We start from the raw sequence: 15,466 nt of genomic DNA, 5'->3' as shown, positions 1-15,466 counted from the left end.
CAACACTTACCATGTCAGCTTTGGGAAAGTGTGGAAAATATATGCTGAGAAGTCCTGGAGACCTTTCGATAATGAGGATGCGACTCATGTCCAATTTTGTTTTTAAATTCTCTCTCAGAGGCAAGGCTCTATTTAATGCCTTTCCTGAGTTAATGTGCTCCTTTTCTATGCTACCTTAGATTAGATCACATTTCTATTTCCCAATCTTATTGGGCGATTCATCATGGTTGATTTGGTTAAAGATACTGGTATTCACAAACAGAGGTGTAAAAGGTGAAGGAACTTTGGCCTTCATTGCTAGAGATTTTGTGTCCAAAAGCAAGAAAATGTCACTACAATTTTTTAGGATCAAGATGAGACCACCTTGATATCGAAAACCCTGGCAAATTTCTACAGATGTCCTGTGGAAAGAGTGCTGACTGGCTGCAACACGGTCTGGTATGGGGTAACCAATAGCCCTGAACATAAAGTTCATGAAAATGTAGAGGACACAGCCCAGGACATTCCAGGCAAAACCTTCCCCGCCATCAAGAGCATCCACAGGGAGCACTGCCGTCGGAGAGCAGCAGGGATCAAGAATGCTGCGATCATCAGGATGGAGGTACTTGCACCACCAGGTTCAGGAACAGCTGTTTCCCTGCCATCATCAGTCTCCTCAACAACAAATTCAATCAGGAACACATTTAAATTTTAAATTTAAATTTAGATACACACCATTTCTGCCCATGAGCCCACACTCCCCAATTACATCCAAATGACCTACAACCCTCAGTACTTTCCAAATGGTGGGAGGAAACCCAAGCAGACACAGACTGCTTACAGACACCATGGGATTCAAACCCCGATCTCAATCACTGACGCTGCATTAACTGCTATGTTAACTGTGCTGCCTGTAAGGATTTAAGGACTCTTACTTTTGCACTTTGTTGAATTTTTTTTCTCTCTGTGTTGCAGACAGTTTGTTTACATTTTATTTATTTACATGTGTACATTGAGTACAATATTTTTTGCGGTACCAATAAGTGGCAATTCTGCCTTGCCTGCAGGAAAAAAGAATGTCACGAGTGTACTCTGACAATAAATATGAAATATGAAATCTGACGGAGTGTGAACACTTTGGCTTCTTTCCTAATGAAGCATATGCTTGCCCTAGAAGCAGTGGTTTTCAAACTTTTTCTTTCCACTCACCTTAAGTAATCCCTATGCCATCAGTGCTCTGTGATTAGTAAAGGATTATTTAAGGTGGTATGTGAGTGGGAAGGGAAGGTTGAGAACCACTGCTCTAGACCCAATTGTTACTGAAATATTTTGCTTGAGGAAAAATTGTCATTGGCCCATTTCCTTTGGAGTTATGAAACCCTGCACATAACGAGTCAATTAGGTATGATTAAAACAGTGGTTTTCAATCTTTTTTCTTTCCACTCACATACCACCTGAAGTATTTCCCATGTCATAGGTGCTCTGTGATTAGTAAGGGATTGCTTAAGATGGCATTTGAATGGAAAGAAAAAGTTTGAAAACCACTACCCTAGGGGAACATAGAACTTAGAACATTACAGCACAGGCCCTTTGGCCATGAGGTTGTGCTAACCTATAAATACCTACCCCCTAAAAAAATTAAACCTTCTCTACCTTATAACCCTCTATTTTTCTTTTGTTCATGTGGCTGACAAAGTCTTTTAATTGCCTCCACCACCACCCCCGGGCAATGCCCTCCAGGCAGCACAATCTCTGTGAAAATCTTACATCTGATGTCTCCCCTAAACTTTCCTCCCTTCACTTTGTACAGATTTCTTCTAGTGTTTGCTACTCCTGCCCTGGGAAAAAGATCCTGACTGACTATGTATGCCTCTCATCATTGCAGAAGTTCACCAGACTGATTCCCAGGATGTTAAGACGATCAGATGGGAGGAGAACTGTTTGACTTGCTTTATTTACTAGAGTTTAGAAGAATGGGAGGAGGCCACATTGAAGTGTACAATATTTTAATCATCCTGGTTACAGGGAGGATGTTTGTCTTGGCTAAGGTTTCTAGACTTATCGCAGTTTCAGGATATGGGGAAAACATTCAAGATGAGGAGAAGTTGCTTCACTCAGATGGCAGATTGAATAGCAGAGCAGGCTGGAAGGGCTGAGTGGCCCACTACATTTTGAGGTTTTTGAGAGGTTTCCTCTTTAATCATCCTGTCCTTTTGTTTCCAACAGGGTATTTTTCATGTGGAATCCAGGTAATGTAGGACTAGATGTTAGTATCGCTTAGTTACCTTTACGTGGTGTTCCTTCCACTCATCGATCATAGAACACAGTACAGTACTAACCTCTCCCATGCTGCTGTGCTGACCTGTATAAACCTACTCCACAACAATCTAATCCTTCCCTTTCTGGGGAGTTTTCAGGGAGCTGATAAAAATGTGAAGAGAATAAAATGGGATTAATGAAAAATTAGTGGGGCAAAGGGCCTGTTTCCAAATGTATGTCTCTAAAACTCTATGCAGTGATCTAAATTCCACTCAAAAACAAGCAGATAATCAGCATTCACCATACGTTAATAATACATCCTCGTGACTTGACGTCCGATCTATTGAAACTGGCCCATAGGATAATTTCATGGCATTTTTGTGTTTAGCACATCTTTGTCCAATGTTCAAAGTTCAGATTTATTGTCAGAGTACATACATGACATCACACAAACCTTGCAATACTTTTGCCTATAGGAGAGGCAGAATTTCTACTTAATGGTAACTGCAAACTGTTCTCAATATAAAAAATAGGTGTACAAAAGAGAGAAACATAAGCAAGAAAAATGTAAACAAACTGACATAGAAATACAATTAAAAAATAAATATTCAGTAGTAAATAAAATCCAAAGTTAGAGGTCTTCAATGAGCTTCTGATTGAGTTTGTTGTTCAGTAGTCTAATGCTGGAGGGGCAGGCAGCAACTGTTCCTGGACCTGGTGGTATGAATCTCTTGGCACCTACACTTCTTTCCTGATGGCAGCAGTGGGAGCAGAGCATGTCCTGGGTGGTGTGGATCCTTGATGACTGCTGCGGCTCTCCAACGGCAATGTTCCATGTAGAGTTTCTTGATGGTGTCTCACAATTCATTAGCTCCAGCGACCTGGGTTTGAACCTAACCTCTGCTGCTGTCTGTCTGCATGGACTTAACATGTCCTTCTTGTGACCACTTGGGTTTCCTTGGAATGCTCCCCTTCCCCCTCATAAGCCAGGATCATTGGGCCACAGTAAATTACCCATCGTGCGCCGTTGAGTCGTAGAATCTGAGAGGAGTTGAGGGGAGTATTGGGTGAATAAATTGGAATTAGTGTAAATTGGAATTGTTGGTTGGCATGGATTCGGGGGTTGAAGGGTCTGTTTCTGTGCTATATGATTCTCTGAATACTATTTGAATTCTATTGCTTCCTCTTTCACAGACTTCTTCATCTGTACCTTAATTTTGTGTTTCACATGAACATTTTTGAGGTGTATTTGAAGAATCAATCAGATTTGATAGCTGTCATTAATCTTGAGTATTGGGTTTTTACACAAAGACATTACATTATATAGAATTAGTTCCCAGAATGGAAATATTACAGCATACCTTTTAATGAATTGTGAATTTTTAAGACATAGTTTAAGAATTTATACAGTTGGGGAAAAGGAGTCTAAAATTACTGTACATCTAAAATAATGGCAGGCTCTCTAATGAGGAGAGATTAGATAGTCAAGTTGTACCTAGTATCCTGATACAGCACCTAAATAGCCTGAATATGCCTGGGATTGTCTGATCTCAGAAGCTAAGCAGGTACTGGAATGGTCAGTACTTGGAGGGAGACTGCCTAGGAGCACCAGCCACTGTGAGGAGTGCTGGACAAAGTGGCGACTCTCTGTCTGCCTTACATTAGACAAAAGCTAAAGAATTTGTGCTTTTTTTAAACTTTTTTTTCTCTCAGATGGTTGTGAATCTTTGTAATTTAAAGTTTGCTGGATCCATAATCTTGCAATATTTTTAAAGCAGAGGTAACGACAGGCAAGAAAAATTACAAGGGATATGCAGGAATAAGGGCTTGAGGCCAGGATCTTTTAAAATGATGGAGCAGGCTTGCATGTAAGTGGAGTACTCCTGCACCTGATGCCTATGCTTGCATGTTGTTTCAGTGGTGTGGATATGAAAGCTAATGTAGACTGGTTTGGACCCCTGTGAGATAGCTGTTCCCTGGAGCGTTGGAGAATGAGGAGAGATTTGTTAGAGGTATACAAAGTTATGAGGGGTATTGATAGAGAAAATGCGAGCAGGCTTTTCCCACTGAGGTTAGGTGAGACAAGAACTGGAGAAAATTGGTTAAGGTGTGAAAGGTGAAATATTTAAGGGAAGCATTGAGGGAACTTCTTCATGCAGGGAGAGTGCGGAATGAGGCGACGGCTGAAGTGGTGAATGCGGACTTGATTTTGTCCTTAAAGAAAAATTTGGATAGGTGCATGGATGGGAGTGCTATGTGGTATATGGAGGGTTGTGGTCTGGATGCAGTCAATGGGTCTAGGCAGAATAATATTGCAACACAGAGCAGATGTGCTGAAGGGCCTGTTTTTGTGCTGTAATGTTCTGTGGTTCTATGTATTTAAAATACATGATACAGGGAAAGACAATTCATGCTCAGAGCAAACTCTGGTTCAGTCTGGTCAGCAAATTGAATTGAGGCGATTGCCCGAATCTTTTAAAAAGCCTTCTAGTTCAAGTTCGAGGTACGGTGTGGCCAAAGCGCAGTTTCTGTGTTGTAGCTTTTTATGGTTCATGTGTTACTCAGCTGTCAGCAAAATAGGGGTTAATGGACAGGCTTTACTCTGGCCTGCAACAAATATTCATGATTTTCACTTTTGCATAAAATGGAAGTAAAATGGGTCTATTATATTTTTCCTTCTTATTTTGTTTGAGTTTCTGTATGTCCTTAAGAAAAAGACATTTCACTGAAGATACTGTCTTTGCTACTACTGACTGATCAACCACATACTGTGCTTTTCTTTCTTCTTCTTTGGCTTGGCTTCGCGGATGAAGATTTATGGAGGGGTAATGTCCACGTCAGCTGCAGGCTCGTTTGTGGCTGACAAGTCCAATGCGGGACAGGCAGACACGGGTGCAGCGGTTGCAAGGGAAAATTGGGTGGTTGGGGTTGGGTGTTGGGTTTTTCCTCCTTTGTCTTTTGTCAGTGAGGTGGGCTCTGCGGTCTTCTTCAAAGGAGGTTGCTGCCCGCCGAACTGTGAGGCACCAAGATGCACGGTTTGAGGCGAGATCAGCCCACTGGCGGTGGTCAAGGTGGCAGGCACCAAGAGATTACTTTAGGCAGTCCTTGTACCTCTTCTTTGGTGCACCTCTGTCTCGGTGGCCAGTGGAGAACTCGCCATATAACACGATCTTGGGAAGGCGATGGTCCTCCATTCTGGAGACGTGACCTACCCAGCGCAGTTGGATCTTCAGCAGCGTGGATTCGATGCTGTCGGCCTCTGCCATCTCGAGTACTTCGATGTTGGTGATAAAGTCGCTCCAATGAATGTTGAAGATGGAGCGGAGACAACACTGGTGGAGGCGTTCTAGGAGCCGTAGGTGATGCCGGTAGAGGACCAAGATTCGGAGCCGAACAGGAGTGTAGGTATGACAATGGCTCTGTATACGCTAATGTTTGTAAGGTTTTTCAGTTGGTTGTTTTTCCAGACTCTTTTGCGTAGTCTTCCAAAGGCGCTATTTGCCTTGGCGAGTCTGTTGTCTATCTCATTGTCGATCCTTGCATCCGATGAAATGGTGCAGCCGAGATAGATTACCATGAGACAATTCATCCAGAGGCTTTTCTTTCATCCTGGTACCTGACTCAGTTCTGGTGAGAAAGGGTAAACCTACTTGCTCACTTGGGATGTCTTGAGTATTGAATCTTAGAAAATCTGTGACACAGAGGACCATTCAACCCATTATCCCTGAGCTGGTCATTAAAGTACAACCCAACCTAGAATCACTGTCCAGCACTCATTCCATAGCCCTGCAGGTCACTGCTCTTCCAGTGCACAACCAAGCAGGTCTGAATTATGATGTGTCTGCCTTTCCCACACTTTCAGGCATAGAGTTAGACTCCTAATGCCCTCTTGGTGGAAAAATCCTTCTGCCATCTCCCTTCTAATCATTTAACAATTATTTTAAATCTAATTCTTTTTGGGGACCCCCGCCCCCCCACTTCCCAAACTCAGGGAACTGGTTCTTTCCCAATTTATTTTTTCTGTTCCCCTCATTATTTTATGCACTAAATTAAGTCTCCCTCAGCCTCCTTTGTTGCAAAGAAAATAACTCTGGTGTTTATGAAATACTTCCCCTTAGCTACATTACCCAGGGTTCCTCAGCACCCATCCTTTAGATGGGGAACTGTATAGTACTCAAGCTGTAATCGAACAGATGTATAAGGTTCTAACATACCCTTCCGCTTCTTATACTTCACCTAATAAAGGAAGCATTTTGTATGTCTTGTTAATCATTATCATTACTTATCATTTTACCTTTCTCGTTGTGTGGACGTCCCTCTGTTCTCCACTGCATTCAATATCTTTCCACTTATTGTATTTTCCCTTGTGGTTTCTCCCCAAATGCAATACTTCCAACTCTCCCTTGGGGATTGGATTAAATTCTCTTGCCCACTTCATTGTCCAACTGCACCTTTACTTCTTCAACACTTTCAGGGCTTTGGTATGACATCAGAAACTTTGGCAAATTTCCTCAGATGAAGTCACCTCATTACAGAAAGGATGAGGAAGCTGTGGAGAAGGCGCAGAAGAGCTTTAACAAGATGTTGCCTGGTTTGGATAACAAGTCAAGGTTAACAAGTTAGGCTTTTTCTCTTTGGAGCGAAGAAGGATGAGAGGAGACTTAATAGAAATCTACAATAATTGGGAGGCATAGATAAATTAGACAGTCAACACCTTTTTCCCAGGGCAGGAGTAGCAAACACCAGACGTTATCTGTACAAAATGAAGGATGGAAAGTTTAGGGAAGACATCAGGAGTAAGTTTTTTTTTTACACAGTGAGTTGTGGGTGCCTGGAATGCCTTGCTAGGGGTGGAGGTGGAGGCTGAAACCTTGGGGCATTTAAGAGGTTCTTAGACAGGCACATGGAGGATGATGAGGTAGGAAGGCTTTGTTTTTCATTTATAGGAATATATAGGTCGGCACAACATCAAGGTCCAAAGGGCCTGCACTGTAGTTTTCTATTTTCTATGTTCTATACATGTGGAAAGTCTGCCGACCAGCTGCATTATGGTCTGGTATGGGGACACCAATACCCCTGAGCAGAAAGCCTTGCAAAGTATAGGGGACATAGCCCAGGATGTTACAGGCAAAACTCTCCCTACCATTGAGAGCATCTACAGGGAATGCTGCTGTCAGAGAACAGCAACAATCATCAAGGATCCACACCACCTACCACATGCTCTGTTCTTGCTGCTCTCATCAGGAAAGAGGGTACAGGTGCTACAAGACTCACACCACTGGGTTCAGGAACAACTGCTCCCCCTCCACCATCAGACTCCTCAACAACAAACTCAATCAGGGACTCATTTAAGGACTCTTACTTGTGTACTTTAATGATTTTATTTCTTCCTGTATTGCACAGTCTGTTTGTTTACATTTCTTTATTTGCTTACATGTATATGTATCTTCTTGAGTACGGTTTTTTGCAATGCCAATAAGTGGTAATTCTGCCTTGCCCACAGGAAAAAAGAATCCCAGGGTTGTACAAGATGTCATGAATGTATTCTGACCATAAATCTGAATTCTAAATTGACCAGAACATCTATAACTTCCTGCAACATAAAGCTTTTATTCTCACTATCATTTATAAAGTTAATGATAAATAATAACTCCAAAAGACTGCAAGTTACCAGCCAAGAGGCTTTTATTCCTATAAGACTGTAAGTGCATTCACATTGCTGACCCAATTCCAGGGTTCATGCTGGAGGACAGACTTGGGCGAAACCGCCTTCATTGGGGAATTCCAAGGGGAGGAGTCACAGGGTTAGTCAGCAAGGAGGAGGGCCACCCTCTACTACACATCAGCAACTCTGTAGTAGAGAGAGAGTGGAGAGCACAAAGTTCCTTTGAGTTCTCTCAACTATTTAACTACCATGGACACTCAATATCTCCTCACTTGTCAAGAAGGCGCAACAGCGACTGCACATCCTGAGAAGACTGAAGCAGGCAAAGCTAGTAGTCATCATTATGTCAACCTATAGGAGCTCTATAGAGAGTGTGCTGGCCGGCTGCATCCCAGAGTGGTATGGTTGCTAAAGAGAAATGGATCGGCGGTCAATCCATAGGACCATAAGAGTGGCAGAGAGGATCACTGGAGTCTCTGTCCCTCCTCCATCGATGTAATCTATCAGGATCATTGTCTGAAGAGGGTGCAGAAAATCATTGAGGCCCCCTTCCACACTACACACAGCATCTTTCAGCTGCTCCTGTTGTGGAAGAGATACAGGAGTATCAGACCCATTGCCACCATGCTGGGCAGTGAGAATGCTGACCAAAGGAGCTGCTCACACTAAACATCTGAGTCTCTCATTTGTGCAAACTAACATCTATTTATTTATTTATTTATTAGATTATAATACTTATTTTTGATATGTATTATTTGTATGTGCGTTATGTCTGGTTGTGTGTCAGCGTGTTTTTGCATCGAGGATTGTAGAATGCTGATTGTTGTACTTGTACAATCAAATGAGAATAAACTTGACTTGAAGCAAACAGTAGCCATAAGCATTGCCTGGTGCCTCTCACAATAAGAGAAAGAGGAGCAAAAAAGAGTCCCTTCAGAGACACTGAGTGTCCATGGATTCACCTCCAGCACTCCAGCAGCCTCGAGAGCTGGACAGACTCCAGTTCAAACTATTGGCTACTCAAACTCCTGGTCCAAAATTATGATACATTCAGGAAGATTTCAGCACCTGAGGCACTTTGGGAGCCCTTCTTCCCCTCAATACCCTTTCAAATCCCAGTTCCCATTGTGATTTGGAATTGGTGATCCTCTTGACCACTGGAGGGTGTCGGAAATGGAATGTTCCACCTAGAGTTAGATGCAAAATGGATGTCCTATGAGGTGATGAGTTGTTAATGAAACATAATTAATACAAAAGAACCCAAGTTTCTTTATTATGACAAAAGAAGCATCAGATGGTACCAGGAGTCAGTATTAGCAGGAGACATGGAAAGTGTGAAGTATCCTGATGCTGCAATTTGGACTCAGAATGTCAGTTGTTCAAACAACAATTCATGCTGTATCTGCAAGCCATTGGACTCTATAGCAACCTGATGCATGGAATAATGCACAGCTACTTACTACAACCTCAAGCACCAGAACCTTTCAGCACATTTATTTTGTGAGGCAAATGACTAGAGCACATTTGACAAGATGTTTGATGAACAGAGCTCACCAAAGGAACATGAAACATTCAAGAGGTAAGTGCTTTGCATGCGCACGCCACTGCAGGCAGAGAGGTTCAATACTTTCTTAATGAACATGCAAAAATATGCAATTTTGGATCGCTGCAAGATTTAATGATCCATGATCAAATTGTGTTTGGAATTATTGATAAGAAAGAGAGAGAGAGGTTACTATAACAGATAGAGTTTGCCTTAGCTGGAGCTGTGAAGAAATGCCACACCAATGAATTAGCTCTGCAGCACACAAAAACGTTTGGTGAGAGTGCAAAAGCCAGTGAAAATTAAGACATAGCTATAGCCATGGTATCTGGATGCACACATAGACAGAGAATGAGTCACCGGAAACAACAAAAAAAAGCGAGACATTCAATTGTAAATGATGTGGCACCCAACAGGCACCAAAACAATGCCCAGCCTATGGAAAAGTCTGTAACAAGTGCAAAGGGCAGAATCACTATGTAAAGCAATGTTTTTCCAAAGGAAACCAAACAGAAATAAAAGTGTGCACACAAAAGAAGAAACTTTTCTGAGTGATGCATTCTTTGAGGACATGGTTGTGCAAGAAGGTTTCAAACCAACAGACATTGAACAACCAAGTGTGAATAGAGTTGAGCAGAAAAAGTGGCCAATGCCATTGCATGGAAATGGAGCAGATATTACTTTCAAGTTGGACCCAGGGGAAAGGCCAATATGATCTGTGAACACAACATCAGGACAGTGAAGATGAAGCCACACGTCCATCCAAATTCTGTTCAGCTCAAGGTCTACAATGGAGAGCACATTGACAGAAAAGGTACATGCAGACTCAAGGTAAAAGTTAAAGGTAAAGAGCACCACCTCATATTTGCAGTAATCCCAGATGGCTGTGCCTCTGCTTGATGAGAAAGCATGTGAAATTTTAAGCCTAGTCAAGAGGGTGTACCGTATTAACAGTGCCAATGCACAGAATAGCATAGAGGAAATGCTGGATCTAGTTCCAGACATCTTTAAGGGATTTGGTGTTCTCCCATTCACCTGTAAGATACTCTCCTGGCTGTGCAGCCTTTTTTAACTGTATGCCCCAAGGCAGGTTCCAGTACCATTAAAAGACATGCTCAAGCAGGAACTTGACCAAATGATGTCACCAGGCATCATAAGGAAGGTGGAGTAGCCCACAGAATGGGTGAATTCAATGGTGTGTGACAAAAAGAACCAATGTAAAGAGGAGACAATGTCAGATTCCAACTAGGAATGAAATTACAAGTGAGATGGCCGGTGAGATGGCACAAAATATTGTACCTTCAATACACTGGTCAATACTTTTGTTTGAGGTTGCCTTTTGGAATTTCCACAGCTCCTACGAGGATCCACACAAAAACAATACAACGAGAGACACATCAAAGTGCTGCAACATCCAGAAGTATAGATTAAAGTTAAACAAAGCAAAATGTCAGTTTGGTGTGAAGGAAATCACCTTTCTGGGAGATAAACTGTTGGAGGCAGGAATGGAGCCAGACAAGAGCAAGGTGAAAGCAATTCTAGGGATGCCCAGACCAAATGACAAAAAAGAGCATATTGAGAGTGCTGGGAATGATCAATTTCAATGGTAAATTCATTCCAAACCTGTCTTCCAGAACAATGTTCCTGAGGAAGTTATTCCATGACAAATGTCAATTCCAGTGGATGACCAACCATAAGGAAGAATGGGGACGACTGAAGACCACTCTAACTACAGAACCTGTGCTTTTGATGTTCTTTGACCCATCCAGAAGGACAGAAATATCTATGGACACTACTAAAGATGGAATAGATGCTGTACTTCTTCAGGCTGTGGGAGAAGATTGGAGGCCAGTAGCCTATGCAGCAGGGACAAATGGCCACATCTGAATGTCAATACATGCAGATAAAGAAAGTGTGTCTAGGCCTGGTCTATTGTCTTGAGAAATTCCACAGCTATGTGTATGGTCTACCAACATTCATGGTAAGCAGACCACAAGCTATTACAGCCATAATCAAGAAAAACCGCAGTGAGATGTTGCTGCAAATTCGAAGACTGATAATGAAGCAACAATGTTATGACTTTGAATTGGTCAACACACCAGGGAAACCTATTGTGCCTGCTGATGCACTGTCCAGGCAACAACACAGAGTGAAGCACACATTAAGAGTTCCACAGACAGATGTGAATCTCCACATAAACTTGATCACTGAATTTCTTCCTGTATCTGACATGAAATCCAAGCAGATCACAGCTGAAACAGAGAAGAACACAGTTCTACAGAAGGTCATCAAGAATCTTAATGAAGGATAGCCCAGAGGTGAATGTCAGCAATACTACAACATTTGAGCTGAGCTGAGTGTTGTCAATGGGCTTCTATTCTGACAGAGCAGGATTATCATTCCACAATCACTGTGACAAGAGATGCTGAAAAGGCTTCAGGAGGGGCACCTTGGAATGGAAAAATGCAAGAGAAGGGCCAGAACTGCTGTTTATTGGCCAGGGATAAAACCTAACATTGGCAGAATGGTCTCAAGCTGAGAGACCTCTCTGAAACATCATGCAAAGCAGCCAAAGGAACCCATGATTTACCAGAGGAGACATGGCAGAAAGTTGGGACTGATGGAATGAATGACCTGCTGTTTATTGACTATCATACTATCCTGAGATGGCAATGGCACTCTTCCCAACATGTCTGCTATCTGTGTGATCAAATATATGAAAATGATCTTTGCAAGATGGGGAATTCCTCAAATTGTCTACTGTGACAATGAACCATGTTTCAGTTGTAGAGAATTCCTGAACTTTGCAGAAGAGTATGATTTTCGACATGTGACTTCAAGTCCTCTGCATCCCCAGTCAAACAGTAAAGCAGAGAAAGGAGTTCACATAGTTAAAAAGCTGCTCAAGAAAGGACAAGACAGTGGCTCAGATCCTTATCTAGCTCTGTTGAGTTACCAAACTTCATCACTTGAACATGGAATGTCACCCGCTGAGGTCCTGATGATACGTAAACTACACACGACCTTTCCCTACTCTGCAGATCCAAACAAGAACAGAAATGTCAAATGGAAACAAAAGTGTCTGCAAAGGAGACAAAAAGCAAACTATGACAAGTCAGCAAGAAGCTTAAAGCCACTGACACAGCACAGCACAATGAGACTCAGAGATTCTAATATCTGGGACAAAAGGTCACTGTTCTGGGAGAAGTAAATCCAAGATCCTACACTGTCAGAACAGAGGTTGGTCATATACTGAGGAGGATTCAAAAGAACCCGCTTAAAAAGCAAGTGAAGCTGCAAGAACATACAAATGCAGAAGATTCAACCTGCACAGCAAAAGAGGAAACACCACCAGTGCTAGTCAGTAGTGGGTCAGCAGAGCTGACGCATGCACTGTGTTGAGAAGATAAACATGTTATCAAAGCACCCGACAGGCTGAACCTCTAAAAGAAAAAAAAAATTGCACACTTAAAAAGTTTGTCTTTTTGATGTTTGTGTTTAACTTTAATAAATTGGAAGGAATACTGTATTACCCTGTAATGTTGCTAGATTGGACATTTTAAGGAAAGGGGATGTGGTGATTTGGAGTTGGTGATCCTCCTGACTTCTACAGGGCATTGGAGAGGGAATTCTCCATGTCGGGTTGGATGCAAAATGAATGTCCCAGAAGGTCGGGAGTTGTTAATAAAAATATAACTAATACATAAGAACCCAAGTTTCTTTATTACAATAAAAGAAACATTATAATTCCGATGCCTGATTCCCAAGAGTCAGTATACAGCAATCCACAACTTGTGTGCGTCCTTTGAACGTAAGTTCCCAGCCATCTCCCCAGCCAGTGTGAGACGTTCCACCACAAATCGCCAATAGCCTGCAGCCTGTGTAGGCCCTTCAACTACTGGGCCCCTCACTGTTCATCATGCCATCAACATTTAGATCAACATCATTTACATTTATTATCAACAGCATGAGACTGGGTGTTAAGCCCTGTTGTTTGTGGTCTTGAAAATCATGCATGAGCCAATATTTTCTGCCGGAGAGCCAATTGTGATTAAATTTGCCACTCCTCTTTTGATTCAATAGGTTTTAAATTTCGATTTTGGTCAGCCTACCAAGTGGGATTTGTGTTCAAAGTGCAGTGGACAGCTGCAAAACAATTGATAGCAGTCTTGTTTTTGAGACAAAAAAAAAATTTTAAGAAATTGATTCCCTATCAAAGCTTGAGTCCTGGCTGGTGATCCAGTGTGTTGCAAAACCTGGAGGAGTTTGCATTGTGATTAAGACATATCCAAAGTAATTCTGAGCAGAGAACAAGCTGTTTTATCTTTGTTTGTAAGGTTATGTTGTACAGCAAAGTCATGTGATGTGCGGTACCCCTCTGTTGTATCTAATTGTCTAGTCAGGCACATCTATTGGCTGATTGTACCTGTGGTCCCTCCCCACAGGCTCCTGTGTACAGGTGATTGCTCCACAGCCCCCTCTCAGTGCAGGTCAATCGAACAGTATGGATGTGCCTTTGTTCTGAAGTGAATAAAAGCCTATTGTTTCTCAACAACAGACTTTTGAGCGCATCTTGATGTGTCTGCCTCTCAGTCTGGAACATTTAGTTTGTGGCAACTTTGAATCTTAACGTGTAAAAACATTGTCTTATAAATAATCTTCTATCTCTTTGGATCTATATTTGCTATGATTCAAAGTAAATGAGCACCATTATTCTCTTTGAGCAACAGTTGTCCATTTCATCTAGAACTAATTTTCCTTTCAATCCCAGCAAAAGGATGTCAAACATCAACATCTATTAAAATACAAAAGCATTATAAATTAGCTACACTCTTGAGCTAAAATGTGTTGGTCTCTTGGCTGCATGCAAAATATCACTTGGTGCAGTTTCGAGGGTGAAGTTATTTCTGGTGACCCAGTAAATATTATTCCCTACACCTAGCTTGCACCATATCTCTTTCACACACCCCTACATTGATTCCTTATTAAGCTGTACCACATTTCAAAATTTTTCATCCTAGTTTCCAGAGACCTTCATGATTTCACCTTTCCATAACCTTGTAATCTCCTTCAGCTCTAATGCTGAAGATAAAGATGCTCAGTAAAGCCCCAGATATCTGGAATTCAAGCAACCGGCAGCATCAAGCGACCAGCAAGAAAAAAAAGAAAACAAGTATATAAAAAAAAATAATAGTTTATAAATATGCCTGTTTGAAATTGGCATGCCACCACTCACGTGATAGGCGACACCTGAAACCAGTTCCCACCTTGTGAACCACGTAATCAAACCAAGATTCCATTTCACGTGACATTATTTTGGATAAATTTCCCTGCCCCCCCCCCCCCCCAACTGTTAGCATGCCAAAAAAATAAATCAGGCAAGTATTTATATGTAGTGCTTACCCAGAAGCAAAAGTAGAAAGAAACTAGAAAATAGTGCCAATTGTATATTCATGAAGGAATATAACATTAAGGCCCAGTTCTCAGAAAATTAAGCAGTTTTATATGAAGTCCAACCCCAGAGAGACATCACACTCTTCATACCCCAAGATGGACTAAACTTGACTAGGCTCTTTGTGAATTGTTTCGTTTGAAAAGGTTGGAAGGTTCTAACATGTCAGAACCCATGTTGCAAGAAAAAGGAAAGAAGTTCCAGAGAAGATTAATATTGAGGCACAGTGCTCTTTTTCAAATAGCTAGCTTAGCAGATTCAAGATTCATCACGATATCTGGATATTGGACTTGTTCGGAAAGCAGAAATCAGTGACTCATGATATTGTAAGAATGAGTTTCAAGCAACCAGAAAATACCAATGCCCTTAGGTGCCGGATTGTACATCCAAAATCCTCTAAATATGGCATTTGGAATACCAAAGGTGGCCAACAAGCTCTGGGATTCCTATATTTATGCCTGTCTCCTTCTCGTTCACTTTTTATGATGGTTTTAAGATCTAGCACTTACATCTACTTTGTGCTACTCTGGTTTTCGTTATTCCACGAATCAGAGCTGAGGGTCATTGA

This window comes from Narcine bancroftii, chromosome 2 (genome assembly GCF_036971445.1).
Source record: "Narcine bancroftii isolate sNarBan1 chromosome 2, sNarBan1.hap1, whole genome shotgun sequence".
Taxonomy (NCBI): Eukaryota; Metazoa; Chordata; class Chondrichthyes; order Torpediniformes; family Narcinidae; genus Narcine; species Narcine bancroftii.
Note: the sequence above shows the minus strand (reverse complement) of the source record.